Consider the following 20,900-nt stretch of genomic DNA (forward strand, 5'->3'; position numbering starts at 1 on the left):
AAGCATATCAAGTACAATAGAGGAAAGCCTGAGCTCAGAAACCAATAAACAACATAACTGAAGAGAAATAACTTAATCTTTCTTGAAAGTGAAGTCGCTCATTCGTGTCCAACTCTTTGCGACCCCATGGACAGTAGCCTGCACCAGGCTCCTCCGTTCCATGGGATTTTCCAGGCAAGAGTACTGGAGTGGGTTGCCATTTCCTTCTTATCTTTAGCTTAATCATTGGCAAAATGAGGGAAATATCTCCTACTTTAGAAGGCTATTGAAAAGATTAGTTGATAGAATTTTATGGGACCCTTAAGCAATTATAGAGAGACTGGCTACTGACAGTGCACAGTCCGGGAATGGTTAGGAGGTGGTGCCTAGAAATCCTCTGCAGAGGCTGATTGGCCTATTTAAACTAACTTGAAGTGACTTGCTGAAGGGTTCATTCTTCTTAAATTCTTACTAAAAAAAAAAAAAAAGTATTCTGGCAGAGAGCTTTTGATTCTCTGGTTTTTCCTTGAAAAAATGGAAGGGATAATGAAAAATGATCTTCCACGATATGGCTGTTCCAGGAAATGCTGCAGGTGACAAAAACCAAGGCATGGTTTGGCCTATGCATGCTTAGGTATAGACACTACAGTCTTAGATGGATACACACAGTCACTGATTTCCTGGTAACTATGGCAAAGCCAATTCTGTTTGCTAAATATTGGCAATGGCCAGGCAAACAGTCACCAAATCCAGAGTACTATCTCTTCTTTTTGGTGATACCACGCTGTAAACAATGTAGCATGGACCTCAGAATATGAATAGTGTCTGTGATACTATGATTTATAATAAGAAATATACATCTGGTCTTCATCCCAGTTTCTGGCACAAAGCCCCTAAAACCCTTAGGAACAATGAAGTTGTCTTTTGTTATGTTAATAAGGTGAATTTTAGGAAGCATCTAAGGATGGGGGTTGGTTGCCAGGACAACCAAATGTGTAATTAAAAAGGTGAAACTTTCCTTGCTACCTCGGACCTCCAAGGAAGGGACAGGGGCCAAAGATTGAGCTTAATCACCAGTCGTGTCACCTGCTGGTGTCTGAGAACTGCTTGGTGTTGTGTGGAGACACCCCCACCCAAACACACACAAGCACACATTGGCATTTGGTCCAGAGACAAAACAACAGTGCCCAAGAGAGACATTTTAAGAAGGACTTTTGCTTAGAACAAAAGGTCTTGAGTAATGAAAGTGATAGAATAGTACATAACTTCCAATTATATAAAACAGCAAAAGGGAATTGTATCAGTCAAGGTTTTTCAGATCAAGAAGATATATATATATATATGTATGTACGTATGTATATGAATATATACAGGCATATCTTGGAGATGCATGGGCTCAGTTCCAGACCACTTCAATAAAGTGGACCTCACAAATTTTTGGTGTTCCAGTGGATATGAGTTATGGTTATACTATATTTCAGTCTATTAAATGTGTGGTAGCTTTATGGCTAAAGATATGAACATATCTTAATTAAAAATACCATATTGCTAAAAATTGTGAAACATCCTCTGAGCCTTTGGTGAGCCACAGTAGTAAGATCACTGGTCACCATAACAAATATAACAATGAAAAGGTTTGAAATCTTGTGAGAATACTAAAACATGACTGAGACAAAAAGTGAGCAAACACTGTTGAAAAAATTGGCATCCATAGATTTGCTTGAGGCAGAGTTGCCACGAACCTTCAAGTTTTAAAAAATACAGTATCTGTGAAGTTCAATAAAACAAAGCATGATAGAGAGCGCTGCTTCAAGTCTGAAGGTCTGAGAACAAGGAGAGACAATGGTGTAAGTCCTAATCTGAGAAACCCATGTCTCAGCTCAATCAGTCAAGCAGAAAAGGGGACATATTCTCCCTTTTTCTTCCTTTTGTTCTATTCAGGCTCTCAAAGGATTGGACGATGCCATCTCACACTGAGAAGGCAATCTGCTTTACTGATTTTACAGATTCAAATACTAGCATCATCATAAATACCCTCACAGAAATACCCAGATGTAATGTTCAGCCAAATATCTGGCCCCCTTAGGAGCCAGTCAGGTTGATGCACACAGTGGATTTAGTACTTCTGGTGATAAAGACCTTCACTGTAGTACTAGCTTACTACACATGATCATGGCTAGCAAACCCCACGGCATTATGATTCTTTCTGAATATTTTATTCTGAATTCACTTCTTTACACTGAGCTGTGTTATATTCCAGCACAATGCAAACTCAATATTCCTGAAAGTGAATTCACTGTTTCCTCTATCAATTAGGTTACACAACAACAACAACAAAAATCAGCACAAACTGGCTTGAGATTAGAAGGGAAATAATAGACTTATGTAACTGGGAAGTCTAATTACAACATTAGAAGCAACTTAATTTAAGGGCTGTTCTTTCTCTATGTCTTGGTCCTATATTGGCTACATTTTTAAGCAGATTATATCCTTGTAGAATAAATGATAGGCAGAAGCTCCACATCTACATACCATGTCTCAGTAATGTCAACCACAGAGTAACACTTTTAAAAGTCAAGTAATTAATATAATACACAAAGCAATAAAATTTTAAATCAATTTCAGAAACATCAAACTCCTCAACCCATTAGTAAACTAAAAATCATGCTTCAGAATAAATTATAAATCAAATAGTAACTTCACAATATTGAAAGTGAGTGATATATTTATCCTTCTGGCCAAGATGGATATAGAAATTCAAAACTTTCTAACAAGTAGAACAAGCAATAAAAGGTGCAAAATCAGTTTTTGAAACCTAATAGAAGCTTTAAGGTATAAAAACACTATTAATAAAATAAAGTCTTTTCTAGGATAAAAGAGAGTCACCCTTATTTCCATGCTTGGTAGAGTGGCTGGAATTAGAGGATTTTTCTATAAATGAGAGTAAGCACACTTTGTGTTTTTTAAAATATATATATATATCCTGTAAAACTACAATATTTTATTCTTATTTTTGTGTTTAACACTTATAGCCTTCTAAATAAATTTAAAGATAAATGTTTATATAATAAAAAATAATAGAGATCTTTCATATTTTTTTAGATATTTACCTTTTTGATACTTTCTATTCTTTTCTGAAGATCTGGACTTCCATCTGGTTTAATTTCCTTTTCTCTCATAGAATTCATCTTCAACATTTCTTATAGCGCCAAAATAATGATAATGTATTTATAGTACATAATTTATTCACCCTAAAGAAAGCAAGGAAATATTAAGAGAAAATCAAGAACAGATTACCAACATAGTAGTCTTAAACACAATTATATCAGTCATTATACTAATGTAAAGGGACTAAACATTTCAATTAGAAGGCAGAGATTGTCACAGTGAATTTAAAATGCAGGATCTACCACTTGCTGTTTACAACATTATAAAGTTTTAAATTCATCCCCAATTTAAAAAATGCAATTCTAATAAAAATCTCATAGGAATCTTAAATATGACAAGTTAATTCTAAAAGGCGTATAAAGAATAGAGATCCTTGAAAAGTTAAGACAATTTGAGACAAGAAAAAATATGAGGGATGTATTCTTATCTTTTTTTAGCATATTGAAAGCTACAAGAAAAATGTGGTAATGTTGGCTAATTCACACAGTTCTGTGTAAAAACTACACAAGAATCCTGTTGGGAGAGAGGATTAGGGATCTTTGCTGATAAATGGGAACAAATTCAAGAAGAGAGTATGTGAGCCATCTCTCTGCCTCCCCCTTTTAGTATTAAACATTGGAGTGATGCCATGGCAATCATCTTGCAACCACAGTATCATAAGCATGAATAAGAAAAGACAACATACTTAGGATAATGCAACAGAAAGATGGCTGGGCCTAATCTTCTTGATTACATTAATGATCTGCAAAAGCAATGCTAGCAACTTCTTATGTGAGAAAAATAAACCTCAATTATGTAATCACTGTTATCATGAATTCTTTTGATTGCCATCATACCTATTTCCAGTTATTCTGATTTCTAAAAAGAGAACTGCAAATTAAACAGTAACTTTCAATTCTCCTACCATCATAGTGACAAAATTAACAAGTTCCATAATGCCAAAGGGGCTTCCCAAGCGGCACTAGTGGTAAAGAACCTGCCTGCCAATGGAGACGCAGGTTCGATCCCTGGGTGGGAAAGATCCCCTGGAGAAGGGCATGGCAACCCACTCCAGTATTCTTGCCCAGAGAATTCCATGGCAGAGGAGCCTGGCATGTTGCAGAATCAGACATGGCTGAAGTTAGTTAGCATGCATGCATAATGCCAAAGAGTGAAGCAGAAAGTGTAAAGGAATTCCCGTGTTGTGTAAGTGGGTTTGCAAATTGACACAATTACTTTGGAGAAGAATTTAATAGCATTTAATAAAGTTTAGAGTCATGTATATGCTACAACATAGAAGATAATCTTCACTTCTCTAGAGAAATATTCTCATATTTATTCAAGGAAATATGAAAAGATACATTTATTGCAGAATATTGCAATACTGAAGAATACTGGAGAGGGTTGCCATTTCCTACTCCAGGGGATCTTCCCAACCCAGGAATCAAACCTGTGTCTCTTGCATCTTCTGGATTGGCAGGCAGATTTTTACCACTGTGCCACCTTATTTGTATATCTGTTTTAATCTAAAGATTTCAAAGTAATTTATTGCTGTTGTTCAGTTGCTAAGTTGTGTCCAACTCTTTGTGACCCCATGGACTGCAGCATGCCAGGCTTATAATTAACAGTAATTATGTACATATTGGCATTTACAATTTGAAATCATGTTGACACACATTAATTTCTATAATATTAACAATAATCCTGTTAACTAGACAGGGCAAGAAGGATAAATATGATAGGGAAATTGAGACCTAGAATGATAAAGCATTCAACTCAAGGCCACAGAACAAGTTATTGTTTCCAAGGTGATGTCAAAGGATCTGTCATATTAATTTTCATTCTAAAACTCCTTCATCTGAAATTGCCAAATACTTTTAGTATTTAGTATTCCTAATAATTTAAGTCATTTTCCCTTACTTTTAGTAGCCAGAAGAGGGTTGCATGCCACTCCAAACCAATTATTGGCAAAAGTGTTCTCTTAAACTAGTTGACAGATCACCCTTTGAATATTATTGAACATTGGGAGTCACCTTTCCTGAGCATATTGCTCCTGCAAAGCCCAGCAGAAGCAAATTCTGTTAACAAAAAATAGATTTAAAAAAAACTGCTGGATGGGGAATCTAACAGAGTCTTCCACAGCAACCATACTGTACTTCTTTTTCACTTAAGCCATTTCTTTGTGTTAGAGGATATTAGGTAGAAAAAAAAGAGTCCACAAGGCAGGTGCTGTTCTCTGAATAACTGATAAGACATCCACCATTCCCTCAACTGGTTAAATTTTGGTCAGCATTTTTTTTAGCTCCTTTAAACACACATATCAGAAGCTACATACAAGTATAGCTAGAATTTTGCATGAAATGAGAGACATTACACTCATTTAGCTCAGTTAAATGTCATCATTTGATTGTGAATTCTTTTAGGGCAGGAATTTTCTTCACCATTTTATTCCTAGAGTCTCAGCCAGTCCCTTCTACAAAATATGGGCTTGACTTGTATCCTAAATTGTTAAATCTTGCTTTTCATACTGTTCCTCAGCATCTTCTTGTCTCCACTGAAACTCTTGCTTCTAGACACTTTGTTCTGCCATAAAACGTCAAAAGCAATAACCAATACTTATCTAGTACTGATTTTGTGCCAAGCACTCTTCTATTTTATTTGTGTGATGTGTAGTCCCCCTAGTTAAATTAATCAGAGTAATCACCTGGAAAAGCCCCAGCCATATCCAAGCTGAAAGTCAGGAAGTCATATATTTTATACATCCTTAATCTTAGACCTACCAGTCACAGAGAGAGGAAAATAAAACACCCTAACAAAAAACCCTACCTATAAATTATTTTCATAGTGAACAGATAGTACAGAAGATAGATAAATGTTACTGAGAAAGATATCATTTACACCTGAATTCGTAAGCCCTGGAACCCACCCCTTCCCTAAGTGGGCCAGGCAGTTACCTCACACCAGACACAAGACACCCGTGGCTGTGGAAAGTCCCCTGAAGTCACCGGAACATACACAGGAGTGTGTGACTATGGATATAAATATAAAGTGCTTCACTCACCTCGGCCCCCAAATCTGACCTTATTTGTCAGTGCTACCTTGGCTGGATCTGGAGGGCAAGGACAGAAGAACATCTTGACCAGCTGATGCTTTGACAGATGCAGGAGAGGCACGTGGAGGAAGCTGGCATGGTGTGCCTGCATCTTTACTGTTGCTGCCCTCAGAGTCCACTTGGCAGATGAAGCCATCCTGACCCAAGTGCCTTCTTTCTCCAGGAAACTCTAAACAGTTTCTGCTCTTATCTTTTTCTCTAGCATAACCGCTCCTTATAAAAATAACTTGATGTCAAGTTTTAAAATGAAAATTAGAGAAGAAAAACAAATTCATAATCTCTATTACCTAACACAATCATTTTAGTACTTAAAAAAATATTTATAGTCTTTTCCCTGTACTTTTAAAAATGGAATTGTGTTTTGTCTCTAGTCTTTGACCTGTATGTAAAGCAACAATATGGAAAAATTCCTCTGCTATATCTAGGGTAATAATAAAATATGTTCAATCCAGGGTAATTTTGATAATAAAAGGAGAAATTAAAATTAATTATAAACATTTTCCAGAGAAGGCAATGGCACCCCACTCCAGTACTCTTGCCTGGAAAATCCCATGGACAGAGGAGCCTGGTAGGCTGCAGTCCATGGGGTCGCTAAGAGTCGGATACGACTGAGCGACATCACTTTCACTTTTCCCTTTCATGCATTGGAGAAGGAAATGGCAGCCCACTCCAGTGTTCTTGCCTGGAGAATCCCAGGGACGGGGGAGCCTGGCAGGCTGCCGTCTCTGGGGTCTCACAGAGTTGGACATGACTGAAGTGACTTAGCAGCAGCATAAACATTTTCAAAATCTTTATCAGTCCATAAAATATTATACTACAGTGATGCACCTACTACTCGAAACCTATATTCAAAAAGAAAGCTGAAATATTTTTTTCACTAAAAATTTTCAATAACATATATCCATATACATTAAAGCTGGAAAAAAGTCTTCATATTAATTATCTCAAATTAACAATCCAACTGAATGACCATTTTTTATATTATGTTCACAAACTTTGCTAATTTTCTTAGTTACATCTGTTTCTAAAAGCCTTGACACCGATGATTTTTGAAGAATGCATTCTTCAATATGATATTATTTTAATTTATTCAGACATTTGACAAATATTTCTTGAAAATTGCATTTTAAAATTAATAAATTTGAAATTGTCATTTTCAACTGAATCTTCTCTATAGGCATAGTTTTAATTGAGAAAATATTTTCTTCATAGCAGTTGAAATATTTGATAAACAGTGAAAAGTTTGTAAAATGGAAGATATTTTCTATTATAATACATTTTATATAAAAATGTATAAATATTTCAACCCAGATATCTTCTATACTATGTTTACCTCTATTTAGAATATGTTTCTTTGATAAATATTTTTACAAGTCAAGCTCATTGAATAAGTTATCTCTTTTATCATTCATTTGAAAGTTTCACCAAACTTTTTCTACTACAAAAAAAGATCTTCTCTATTTTATTCCATTTTAAAACAGAGTACAAATTTATCTAAATAAACAGGAGTTTGATTAAAATTCTTTCTACAAGTTGACATATTTTAAAGCACAATTACATAATTTCAAAATTGACTTTTCTACACTGTTTGAGCTTTCATCATTCAATTTGTTTTGTTTCACTCTTGCTTTTATATGAATAAATCTCAACATCTTCCTGTTTATTAACTTGATTTTCAATAATTATATTTATCCAAAAACACTTAAATCAAAAACTTCCAACTGATTTTGAATGAAATGGAAACAAAATGTATAGTTTTCATTTACAAAAAGTTTAACATCATTGTAAAACAGGTTTATGTGCAAAATAGATCTTAAATATTACCATGTTTTAAAAAACTCAATGGATGACAAGCAGTGCAAGGAGAAAAGGCTCAGATTCCCATGCTATAGTTGTGTGTTTTGGTTTTTTGGCTGCAAGGCATGTGGGATCTTGGAGAAAGAAATAGACCCACTCCAGTATTTTTGCCTGGAGAATCCCAGGGACAGAGGAGCCTGGTGGGCTGCCGTCTATAGGGTCTCACAGAGTTGGACACGACTGAAGCAACTTAGCAGCAGCATCTTACTTAGCTCACTGACCAGGGATGGAGCTTGCACCGCCTGCGTTGGAAAGTAAATTCTTAACCTCTGGATCACCAGGGAAGTTCCCACACTGGCTATTTAATAATGTGATAATTTCTTTGATTTGCTTAGCTCTTTCAGGCTTCCAAAGTCATTGCTATTTTATACATATGATTTTAATTTTTCATCAATGCCATGAAGTATTATCAATTTCATATTATAGCCAAACTGAGACCCAAAGATCTTAAGTGCTTTGCTCACAGTGGACGGAAGGAACAGAGAAGTATAATAGAAGGTCAGTCTGAATTGGGATTCTGATTTTCTCACGGGTTCTGTTAGTTGGAGGACTTTTTAGCATCCTTATATGTCAATCAAGATTAACAAAGTTCACTTCAGGGTTGTAACAAATGATACATATCTTCATGTTCATAAGAGACTTTCGGTCCAGAGTTTGGAAGGTAAAAACTTGTTAATGAATGATTATTCTCATTCAGTAATAATGCAGTGCTCTTTCTCTTGGATTTCTCTGGTAGCTCAGCTGGTAAAGAATCTGCCTGCAATACAGGAGACCCCGATTCGATTCCTGGTTCAGAAAGATCCACTGGAGAAGGGATAGGCTACCCACACCAATAGTCTTGGGCTTCCCCAGTGGCTCAGCTGGTGAAGAATCCACCTGCAACATGATAGACTTGAGTTTGATCCCTGGGTTGGGAAGATTCCCTGGAGAAGGGAATGGCTACTTTCCTTTAGGATGGAATGGTCTAATTTCCTTCCAGTCCAAGCGACTCTCAAGAGTCTTCTCCAACACCACAGTTTAAAAACATCAATTCTTCAGTGCTCAGCTTTCTTTAGAGTCCAACCCTCACATCCATACATGACTACCAGAAAAATCCATGTCTTTTTCTAGATGGACCTTTGTTGGCAAAGTAATGTCTCTGCTTTTTAATATGCTGTCTAGGTTGGTCATAGCTTTTCTTCCAAGGAGCAAGTGTCTTGGACTGTAAACTCCAGTGTATACTGGACTGGACTGTATTCTCCGCTCTTTATTTTTTAAAAAATGTTTTACTGTTTAGCCCACCATGTGGCATGTAGGATCTTAGTTCCCTGACCAGGAATCAAAACTGTGCTGCTTGCATTGGAAGCACAGAGTCTTAAGCACTGGACCACCATGGAAGTCTCTACTCCACTCCTTTTTAAACAAATAAATCTTTTTACATTTAGAACAATGTCTGACCAATTTATATCTTATTTTGTCAAGGATCAGTAGAGATAAAGAAAAAAAAATTGAACCCAAAGGGATTTTACACTTGAATTTATCTAACAAAATAACAGAATCACACAAATAAAGAACTAAATTAATAACGTGTATTAACCTCTATAACCACCTTCAGAAACATAGGAGTAGAAGGGGATAGGAGTGGTATGGAGTGCCATGGGGAGTAAATTTCATACTGCATTCCTTTTAAAGTCCTGGTCTCTGAAATCATCCAAGACTTCCAACACAATGTGCATTTACTCCTTCTCAAATGGCGTGAGAAGAGCAATAAGTTGTTTTGTTTTTTTTTTTATTGAAAGATAGTTGCTTTACAATATTGTGCTGGTTTCTGGTATACATAAACATAAAACAGCCATAAGTATATACGGCCCCTTTTTCTTAAACCTCCCTCCCACATCCCACCCCATCCCACTCCCCTAGGTTGTCACAGAGCCCTGGTTTGAGTTCCCTGAGTCATACAGCAAATTCCCACTGGCTATCTGCTTTACATATGGTAGTGTATATATTTCCATGCTACTCTCTCCATTCATCCCATCCTCTCCTTCCCCCAATCCCTTAAGTCCGTACTCTATGTCAGCATTTGCGTCAGTTCTAATGAGATGGATGAACCTAGAGACTATTATGCACAGTGAAGTAAATCAGAAAGATAAAAACAAATATTGTATATTAATGCATATATATAGGATCTAGAAAGATGGTACTGATGAACCTATTTGCAGGGCATCAGTGGAGAGCAAAAGGTTTTTAACAATGAAAAATGAAGAGGCCCATCAAAATTCCATCCAACCCTGTACACTTACTGGGCACTATGGAGCTTCAGGGCCTGGACCATGGGCTCTGGGGGATACAGTTGAGTGATGCCTGGTCACTGTTCTCTCTTCTGGTAGCAGAAGCAGACACACACACAAGTAACTTGATTCCAAGGCAGGCTTTGGTAAGTGTTATCTTAGATCAGTGGAGCAGACAGGTCACACGACTGGAATAGCATGAAGTCATGCTGTAGGCTGAGGCCACGCTGTTATTTAGGAAGCCTATCGGGTTCATCTCACAGTTTGGCAGTGATCCAAAACCCCCATAGCTTCTTGTTCTGGGTGTGGTGGGTCAGAGGACACTTCCTGGAGTCTACTGTTGAGGCTCCTGGAGTCTAAGATTGGTTTGTTCCACTTTTTTTCAAATAAATGACCCTAGAATGCCTGGCACTATGTCCATGTCTGTCTAAAGTTGACATTTTCCTCCCCTAGTTTGAGGTGCCAAACATCAGAGCTTCCAGGTTTTTATCGATTCAGCAAGTGAACAAAAGCAAAAATATTGCTAGTTTCTTCTCTGCAGTTCGCTCTTCCAGCTCTGCCTTAGCTGCTTGCTAACATCTGTCTCCTGACAGGGAAGTGAAGTGCTAGAGTACAGAGCCCCCTGGATCTCCTCATCTCCCACAGCACCCAGAAAAGGTGTTATTATATGATATCCTCAATCCAGATCATGGAATGAAATTCAGTTCTTCTGATGTTCCTTCAACTCTACCATTTTCCAACTTGCTGGCAACTTTTTTCTTTTTATTGGAGGCAAATTACTTTACATTAATATATTGGTTGGTTTTGCCATACATTGACACGAATCAACTTTTGCAAAATGTCTTCAAGCTTAGAATTGAACATGAAGAAGAAAAATGACAACTTTCTCTGCTAAATATGATGTTATGTTAAATAGATTGCAAAATATCAAGGGTGGGGAGAGGAGTTCACTTGGCCCAAAAAAGGAAAGAGGACCTGATTGAAAGGCCAGAGATTTGAGCAATACCCTGGCTCTGTCAGCAAGCAGGTCTCTTCTTGGTCATCTCAACTAACAAACGAGGGCCAAACAGACTTATTGTTAAGAATTTATTTTTTCTGAGCAATTTATCATTTTAATGTGATTCTTCTTTATACTATCTGCAACAATAATAACCTATAATTTGCAAAGCACTTATAGATGCATTATTCATATGTGTATGAATGAAACTGTGCTTTCAACTTTGCAGTTCTACACCTGGGACTTGACCATATTGAAGAGAGAGCAAGGTGAACTGAGGAGTCTTCCACTCCGCTCCATCTCTGAAGCACAGTTGACCTCTAGCCTCTGGAGTTTACTCTGGCCGAGAGCAGATTCTTGTGGTCACACTCTGATCCAAACCAACTGTTGGGGCTTTGGGATGCACTAATCATTGGTGTGAATGTGTCCAAGAAACCCACAGATCTGTGCTAGTATGTGTGCTGGTCAGACCCACTCACCAGAGTTCAAGGGAGGTTTCAGGGAGAAGCCATTTCTCCTCTTTCTTCTTTACTCAGTTTTCACTGCCTACCTCTCTCACACACTTATGACTTAAACACTGCCTAACCATGATGGCCTTGATCCCTGTCTCCTGTACAGTGTCACAAACTTCCATCCATAGTTCATCAGGCACTCTATCAGATCTAGTCCCTTAAACCTGTTTCTCACTTCTACTGTATAATCATAAGGGATTTGATTTAGGTCATACCTGAATGGTCTAGTGGTTTTCCCTACTTTCTTCAGTTTAAGTCTGAATTTGGCAACAGGTGTTCATGATCCAAGCTACAGTCAGCTCCCGGTCTTGTTTTTGCTGACAGTATAGAGTTTCTCCATCTTTGGCTGCAAAGAATATAATCAATCCGATTTTGCTGTTGACCATCTGGTGATGTCCATGTGTAGAGTCTTCTCTTGTGTTGTTGAAAGAGGGTGTTTTCTATGAACAATGTATTCTCTTGGCAAAGCTCTATTAGCCTTTACCCTGCTTCTTTCTGTACTCCAAGGCCAAATTTGCCTGTTACTCCGGGTGTTTCTTGACTTCCTACTTTTGCATTCCAGTCCCCTATAATGAAAAAGACATCTTTTTTGGGTGTTAGTTCTAAAAGGTCTTGTAGGTCTTCATAGAACCGTTCACCTTCAGCTTCTTCAGCGTTACTGGTTGGGGCATAGATTTGGATTACCATGATATTGAATGGTTTGCCTTGGAAATGAACAGAGATCATTCTGTCGTTTTTGAGATTGCATCCAAGTATTGCATTTCAGACTTTTTTGTTGACCATGATGGCTACTGCATTTCTTCTAAGGGATTCCTGCCCACAATAATAGATATAATGGTCATCTGAGTTAAATTCACCCATTCCAGTCCATTTTAGTTTCCTGATTCCTAGAATGTTGACGTTCACTCTTACCATCTCCTGTTTGACCACTTCCAATTTGCTTTGATTCATGGACCTAACATTCCAGGTTCCTATGCAATATTGCTCTTTATAGCATTGGACCTTGCTTCTATAACCAGTCACATCCACAGCTGGGTATTGTTTTTGCTTTGGCTCCATCCCTTCAGTCTTCTTAGAGTTATTTCTCCACTGATCTACAGTAACATATTGGGCACTTACCAACCTGGGGAGTTCCTCTTTCAGTATCCTATCATTTTGCCTTTTCATACTGTTGGTGGGGTTCTCAAGGCAAGAATACTGAAGTGGTTTGCCAGTCCCTTCTCCAGTGGACCAGACCACATTCTGTCAGACCTCTCCACCATGACCCGTCCGTCTTGGATGGCCACACACAGCATGGCTTAGTTTCATTGAATTAGACAAGGCTGTGGTCCATGTGATCAGACTGGGTAGTTTTCTGTGATTACGGTTTCAGTGTGTCTGCTCTTTGATGCACTCTCACAACACTTACCGTCTTACTTGGGTTTCTCTTACCTTGGATGTGGGGTATCTCTTCACGGCTGCTCCCGCAAAGCGCGACTGCTGCTCCTTACCTTGAAGGAGGTCGCCCCTCCTGACCTTGAAGGTGGAGTAGCTCCTCTCAGCCCTCCTGCGCCTGCGCAGCCACCGCTCCTTGGATGTGGGGTTGCTCCTCTCGGCCGCCGTCCCTGAACTCGGACGTGGGGTAGCTCCTCTCCGTCGCTCCTGCACCGTCGCAGCCTGGTGCTCTCAGTCGCCGCCCCTGACCTTGGACGAGGGGTAGCTTCTCTTGGCCGCACTTCTGCGTGGTCTGTCGCAGCCACCGTGCTTCTGTGCAGTCAGTCACAGCTTATGAATAGCTGTGAAAAGAAGAGAAGCGAAAAGCAAAGGAGAAAAGATATAAGAATCTAAATGCAGAGTTCCAAAGAATAGCAAGGAGAAATAAGAAAGCCTTCCTCAGCAATCAATGGAAAGATATAGAGGAAATCAACAGAATGTGAAAGACTAAAGACCTCTTCAAAAAATTAGAGATACCAAGGGAACATTTCATGCAAAGATGGGCTCGATAAAGGACAGAAATGGTATGGACCTAACAGAAGCAGAAGATATTAAGAAGAGGTGGCAAGAATACACAGAAGAACTGTACAAAAAAGATCTTCATGACCCAGATAATCACAATGGTGTGATCACTCATCTAGAGCCAGACATCCTGGAATGTGAAGTCAAGTGGGCCTTAGAAAGCTGTTGCTGCAAACAAAGCTAGTGGAGGTGATGGAGTTCCAGTTGAGCTATTTCAAATCCTGAAAGATGATGCTGTGAAAGTGCTGCACTCAATATGCCAGCAAATTTGGAAAACTCAGCAGTGGCCACAGAACTGGAAAAGGTCAGTCTTCATTCCAATCCCAAAGAAAGACAATGCCAAAGAATGCTCAAACTACCACACAATTGCACTCATCTCACACACTAGTAAAGTCATGCTCAAAGTTCTCCAAGCCAGGCTTCAGCAATAGATGAACCGTGAACTTCCAGATGTTCAAGCTGGTTTTAGAAAAGGCAGAGGCACCAGAGATCAAATTGCCAACATCCGCTGGATCATGGAAAAAGCAAGAGAGTTCCAGAAAAACATCTATTTCTGCTTCATTGACTATGCCAAAGCCTTTGACTGTGTCGATCACAATAAACTGTGGAACATTCTGAAAGAGATGGGAATACCAGACCATCTGACCTGCCTCTTGAGAAACCTGTATGCAGGTCAGGAAGCAACAGTTAGATCTGGACATGGAACAACAGACTGGTTCCAAATAGGAAAAGGAGTACGTCAAGGCTGTATATTGTCAACCTGATTATTTAACTTATATGCAGAGTACATCATGAGAAATGGTGGGCTGGAGGAAGCACAAGCTGGAATTAAGATTGCTGAGAGAAATATCAATAACCTCAGATATGTAGATGAAACAACCCTTATGGCAGAAAGTGAAGAGGAACTAAAAAGCCTCTTGGGGAAAGTGAAAGAGGAGAGTGAAAAGGTTGGTTTGAAGCTCAACATTCAGAAAACGAAGATCATGGCATCTGGTCCCATCACTTCATGGGAAATAGATGGGGAAACAGTAGAAGCAGTGTCAGACTTTGGGGGGCTCCAAAATCACTGCAGATGGTGATTGCAGCCATGAAATTAAAAGACACTTACTCCTTGGAAGGAAAGTTATGACCAACCAAGACAGCATATTAAAAAGCAGAGATATTACTTTGTCCTCAAAGCTCCATCTAGTCAAGGCTATGGTTTTTCCAGTGGTCATGTATGGATGTGAGAGTTGGACTGTGAAGGAACCTGATCGCCGAAGAATTGATGCTTTTGAACTGTGGTGCTGGAGAAGACTCTTGAGTGTCCCTTGGACTGCAAGGAGATCCAACCAGTCCATCCTAAAGGAGATCAGTCCCAGGTGTTCATTGGAAGGACTGATGCTGAGGCTGAAATTCCAGTACTTTGGCCACCTCATGAGAAGAGTTGACTCATTGGAAAAGACCCTGATGCTGGGAGGGATTGGGGGCAGGAGGAGAAGGGGATGACAGAGGATGAGATAGCTGGATGGCATCATCAACTCGATGTACATGAGTTCGGGTAAACTCTGGGAGTTGGTGATGGACAAGGAGGCCTGGCATGCTGCAGCTCATGGGGTTGCAAAGAGTCAGATATAACTGAGCGACTGAACTGAACTGAACTGAACTGGATCATGATGGTAACCTACTCAGGTGTTCTAATCGGAAGTGGAATTTCATCTCCCAACCTACTTTGCTAAGTAACTTCCCAACATCTGCAGCATGTCCTTGAAGCACAAGATATCCACTATGGCTTTACTTCGTTCTCTCATAGCAGCACCTCTCCTTGACCTCTCTTGCTCTTCCAACATCTGCCTTGTTAACTTGGCAGAAATTTAACATTAAGCTCTGATTTCTTTTCTTGGACTTCTGTTGCTAACCACTGGGTGAGTCCAGCATGTTTTCCCCTTGCAATATCTACCCCTGTAATATTTAGTTGTCATCATTTGTTACTTAAAGAGATACTTAATTCTTTTAAGTACTCTGAGCTATTCCACCATGCATGCTTCTTGTTTCTTTTGTTTGTTTGTTTCTAATCTCAGCACATTTCTAATCTGAAATATTCAGTCTCTTTATTGCCTACCACATAGGCCATATTTTTAACACTGTATCTGAAGTCTTCCATAATCCAGCATCATCAGCTATTCCACTAAGTCAATTCTTAGTGCATTCTCCACGCATGCCTCCCCCATGTAAATACCTTTGTATCACTGTTAAGTTGTTCAGCCTTCCCTACCTTATTCCTCCACATTATTCTTATTAAAACACAATTCCGTCCACAAAGATGCAGCTTGAATGGCTCTTCTTCCACTACATCAATACCTTATTCAGGTTGAATGTGTATTCTTCATCTTCTGAAAGCCACAGAGTTTTGTCTTTTTCTAGAAAGAAAAGGCGCTGATCTTATTCTGCCTTGTTACATGGTTGCTTGTGAACTTATTTGTCATTGCTCTTCTGCTACACTATCAATAATCCAAAGCAAGGTCTATACTTTACTCTCCAGCATACTCTTGGTGAGCAAGAGTGAGTTGGGCTGGACTAGAAGCAGACCAACATGGATAGCACAGGGTCAAACAGAAAGAAACTGGATAGAAATTCAAGGGAGAGACAGCTTTGTTAAACCAACTTCTGACTTTGTTTTACTTGTGGGAGCACACTTCCAGAATCATTTTTGTTATTTCAGGCTGCACGTTAGTGAACATCATTGGTGAACATGACATAGAAAAAAACTCATTACAGCTCAGATTTGAATGGAGTTACAGGAATGAATCAAAAAGATAAGGTTCAAGAAAGAGAAGAAAGAAGTCAAGGGCCATTAATGGTCTTTTACCTGTGATTTATTCTGTGATTTCAGCTGGGAGGATTCAGGTGTAACATGGCTACACTTCACTGACTTCCACAGATATACTGTTCTTAGGACCAAAAGAAAATGTGAGAACCAAATGGAGTTGGAGAAAAAACTGAAATTCAGTGCAAGGTAGTAGCTCACCCTAAACCATAAATTTCAGTCAGTTGCTAAACCAGTATTAGGACCACTTCCCCAGGGATGTATGGTATCCTATACCTACTATTATTCTTTTTACCAGCCTTACTACACAAGAAGGCAGAAGACAAAGTGTCTATATTTAAGTTGTATTGATCTTAGAGAAACAGGTGACCAGCTGGATTCCTAAAACTCATGGCAGGGTCTCCGTTCACCATTGTCAATCATATGAGCTCTGGTGCTGGAGAAGATTCTGGAGAGTCCTTGGGTGACAAGGAGATCAAACCAGTCAATCCTAAAAGAAATCAACCCTGAACACTCATTGGAAGGACTGATGCTAAAGCTGAAGTGACAATATTTTGGCCACCTGACGCAAATAGCTGACTCATTGGAAAAGACCCCAATGCTGGGAAAGATCAAAGGCAAAAAGAAAAGAGGATGGCAGAGGATGAGATGGTTTGGTAGCATCACCAATTCAATGGACATGAACTTGGGCAAACTCCAGGAGAGAGAGAGGGACAGGAAGGCCTGGTGTGCGGCAGTCCATGGGGTCACAAAGAGTCAGACATGACTTATCAACTCACTAACAGACAACAATGAACTGTTTATATGTCTGTCTCCCAGGCAGAAACTGGAAAGTCCTGCAGGACAGAGTCACTGTTTGTCTCATAATACCTAGAAGGTGCTTCAACATACTAAATACCCAATCCATGGTCAATTGAATTGATGTAACCTTCTTCTAGTCCATAGCTCTTCCACAGGTCCCAGCTTTCATTATAGTCACTACAGAGTTTCTGACTTGTACTTGCCAGGTAAAATTCCTTTTGCAAAATAATTTGTTCCTTTCATTCCTAATAGTCATTCAACCCCACAGAATAGGAATCTGGTTCCTCAAACATAAAAGTCTGGCTTTGGCACAGGAAGTAAGTGCACTGTGCCCAGCCAGCCCTCAGTGCAGGTACAGCATGTGCCCCCGGGCAGGGCCTGGCCCTCTGCCCGGCAGCTGCTCCCCAAGCCCCAGGACCAGGAGCATGGCCACCTGGTGCTTATCCTCTCGTTCCACCTGACAGGAAGATGGTTTAAACTTTCTCTTGCACAATGCACTGGAGGCGGAGGAGGCAGGCAGACAAAAAGAATGGGTCAGGTTGACTTCATCAGCCGTTGCAGCAGCTCCTCAATATTTCTTTGAGAGGTGTTTGGCAGCTTAAGCACGGCATGCTCAGGCAGATTCCATTTACCAGGACACATGAGCACTCTTCAGCTTCCTCCTCCCCTCTCTGGCCTCTCCTCTTGCTCCTGGCCCTAGGCAAGGGTTTTTTCTCTTGGGGGGTGGTGGGGGTAAATCGGATATTAACAGAGAGTCTATGGAATTTTGATTCAGGTATACTTTTCTTCAATACTGAGTTCTCAACATTAGATCTTTAGAAATAAGTATGCAATGTATTCTCCTCCCTTCTAAGATTTTTTTTTTCCTGGACACAAAGTAATGTGCAACTTGTAGAAATTTTGGAAATTTTATTATATAGGCATGCATATGTACCCATGGGCTTCCCAGGTGGCTCAATGGTAAAGAATCTGTCTGCCAAGCAGGAGACATGGATTTGATCCCTGGGTTGGGAAGATTCCCTAGAGAAGGAAATGGCAACCCACTCCAGTATTCTTGCCTGGGAAATCGCAAGGACAGAGGAGCCCGGCGGGCTACAGTCCATGGGGTTGCAAAGAGTCAGACACAACTTAGCAACTAAACAACAATATGTGATCATAAATATACATATATATGTATGCATATATATATATAAATATGTCTGTTTATGTATACATATACGTACATACATATACGTGTATATATATACATATGTCTGTATACAAAACATTTAATGGATCATTTGATAAACAGTTTATGAATTTTTTAATTAAATATATGTTAAAATATTTTTTCATGCTAGTAAATTTTCTTACACAGCATAATTACTTATTGCACATAGTACTACATTTTAAATCTACAACAAAATTTGTAGTTATATTCTGTTGTACATTCAGGTCTATTTCTTGGTTAGCACATACATCAGGATAAATACCCAATACACAATCTTTTCTTCTGTTGTGTGTATTCATGCTGATCTTCTTAGAGTGAATTCTCTTTTCACTTTGTGAGATATGGCACTGAATCTGTTTTCTCAGATTTAGCCAACATATCCAAGAGAGGTTTGGAAAGCTCAGGAAGAGTGAAAAAGGAAAGAACTGAAACTGCAACTGCCAGTTCTCTGGGCTCATTAGAGCCCACAGACTACTGTTGCCAAAATTCCTGCTTATTAAACAAACTACCCTGAGACTCTCAGACTTTAATTGATCCTCAGTTTCACTCACCCCTTTAATTACAGTTCTAAAGCACACAGAGACCCATGTGGATCAGAACATAAGATTTGTCAAGTTCAACTATCAGAGTTCAACAGGTGAAAACAATTAAAGGTATTTCATTTTTTGCTTTTATCCATATATGGAGTTTAGAGGAACCCCAAATAAGCAAACCAGAGCAACACTTAACACAATTTTAGCCACTTTCCTTAATCTTGCAACTAGTATAATAGCATTTTCTTAGGCTGTTTATTATGTAGATCAACTTAATCTCCTTCTCAGTAAAAGAATCTTTCCTCATTAGAAGAGGATATAACTGAAAGGGGAGTAGAGGATTCTACTCAGTGGACGATGCTGAAGAACTGAACCTTAGTAATTTCAATTGAACTAGTTGAGGCTAGCAACTAGTGAACTGACAAGAAGGTTGCCTGCATGCTCACTTGTATCCAACTCTTTACAACCCCATGGACTCTAGCCCCCCAGGTTCCTCTCTCCACAGAATTTCCCAGGAAAGAATACTGGAGTGGGTTGCCATTTCCTCCTCCAGAAGATCTTTCCAACCCAGGGATCAAACCCCCATCTCTTATGTCTCCTCTCCGGCATTGGCACATAGATTGTTTACCACTGTACCACTTGGGAATACAAGAGGATTAGCCCTCCACTACAGAAAGACAAGGGTTTTTGGGTTTTGGTGCCTTGCCTCTATTGATTCAAATTGAGAAGGGGAGAAGCCTCAGATCTTCAGTGTCACAAACTTCATTTAATTTAATAAATTTGGGCAAGGAAAACCCTATGGAGGGTGCAAACACACTTGACTAACCTTCAGAGATTTATAATCTAGTTAAGGAAAGAGAGATGTACACATAAAATGATGAATAAGCAGTTATTAAAGGAATTATATAAGCAGGAAGTGTCAGCATCTTCAAAATAGAAAGATAATGTTTCTAGTGTGGTTGGTCAGGGAGGGTTTCAGGAAGGGAGGTGGGAGAAAACTGGACTTTGAAATTTTTTTCCTTCTTTGAATTTAGTTCAGGTAGAGTCACTAAAGAATATATAATTGAAGTTGCAAGGATGATTTTGAGGTTGTTATTCAGTTGCTAAGTCATGTCTGACTCTTTGCAACCCCATGAACTGCAGCACGCCAGGCTTCCCTGTCCTTCACTATCTGCAACTAGCCAGTGATGCTATACAACCATCTCAACCTCTGTTGTCCCCTTCTCCTCCTGCCTTCAATCTTTCCAAGCATGAGGATCTTTTCCAATGAGTCAGTTCTTCGCATCAGGTATCCAAAGTATTGGAGGTTCAGATTCAGCATCAGTCCTTCCTTTGAATATTCAGGACTGGTTTTCTTTAAGATGGACTGGTTTGATCTCCTTTCACTCCAAGGGACTCTCAGGAGTCTTCTATAGCACCACAATTCAAAAGCATCAGTCCTTCAGCACTCAGCCTTCTTTATGGTCCAACTCTCACATCCATACATGACTACTGGAAAAACCATAGCTTTGACTATACGGACCTTTGTCAGCAAAGTGATGTCTCTGCTTTTTAATACACTGCCTAAGTTTGTCATAAATTTTCTTCCAAGGAGCAAGTATCTTTTAATTTCATGGCTGCAGTCATCATCCACAGTGATTTTGGAGCCCAAGAAAATAAAATCTGTCATTGTTTCCACCTTTTC

Source organism: Moschus berezovskii, chromosome 1 (genome assembly GCF_049115385.1).
Source record: "Moschus berezovskii isolate FMDL1 chromosome 1, NW_MosBer_1.0, whole genome shotgun sequence".
Lineage (NCBI taxonomy): Eukaryota > Metazoa > Chordata > Mammalia > Artiodactyla > Moschidae > Moschus > Moschus berezovskii.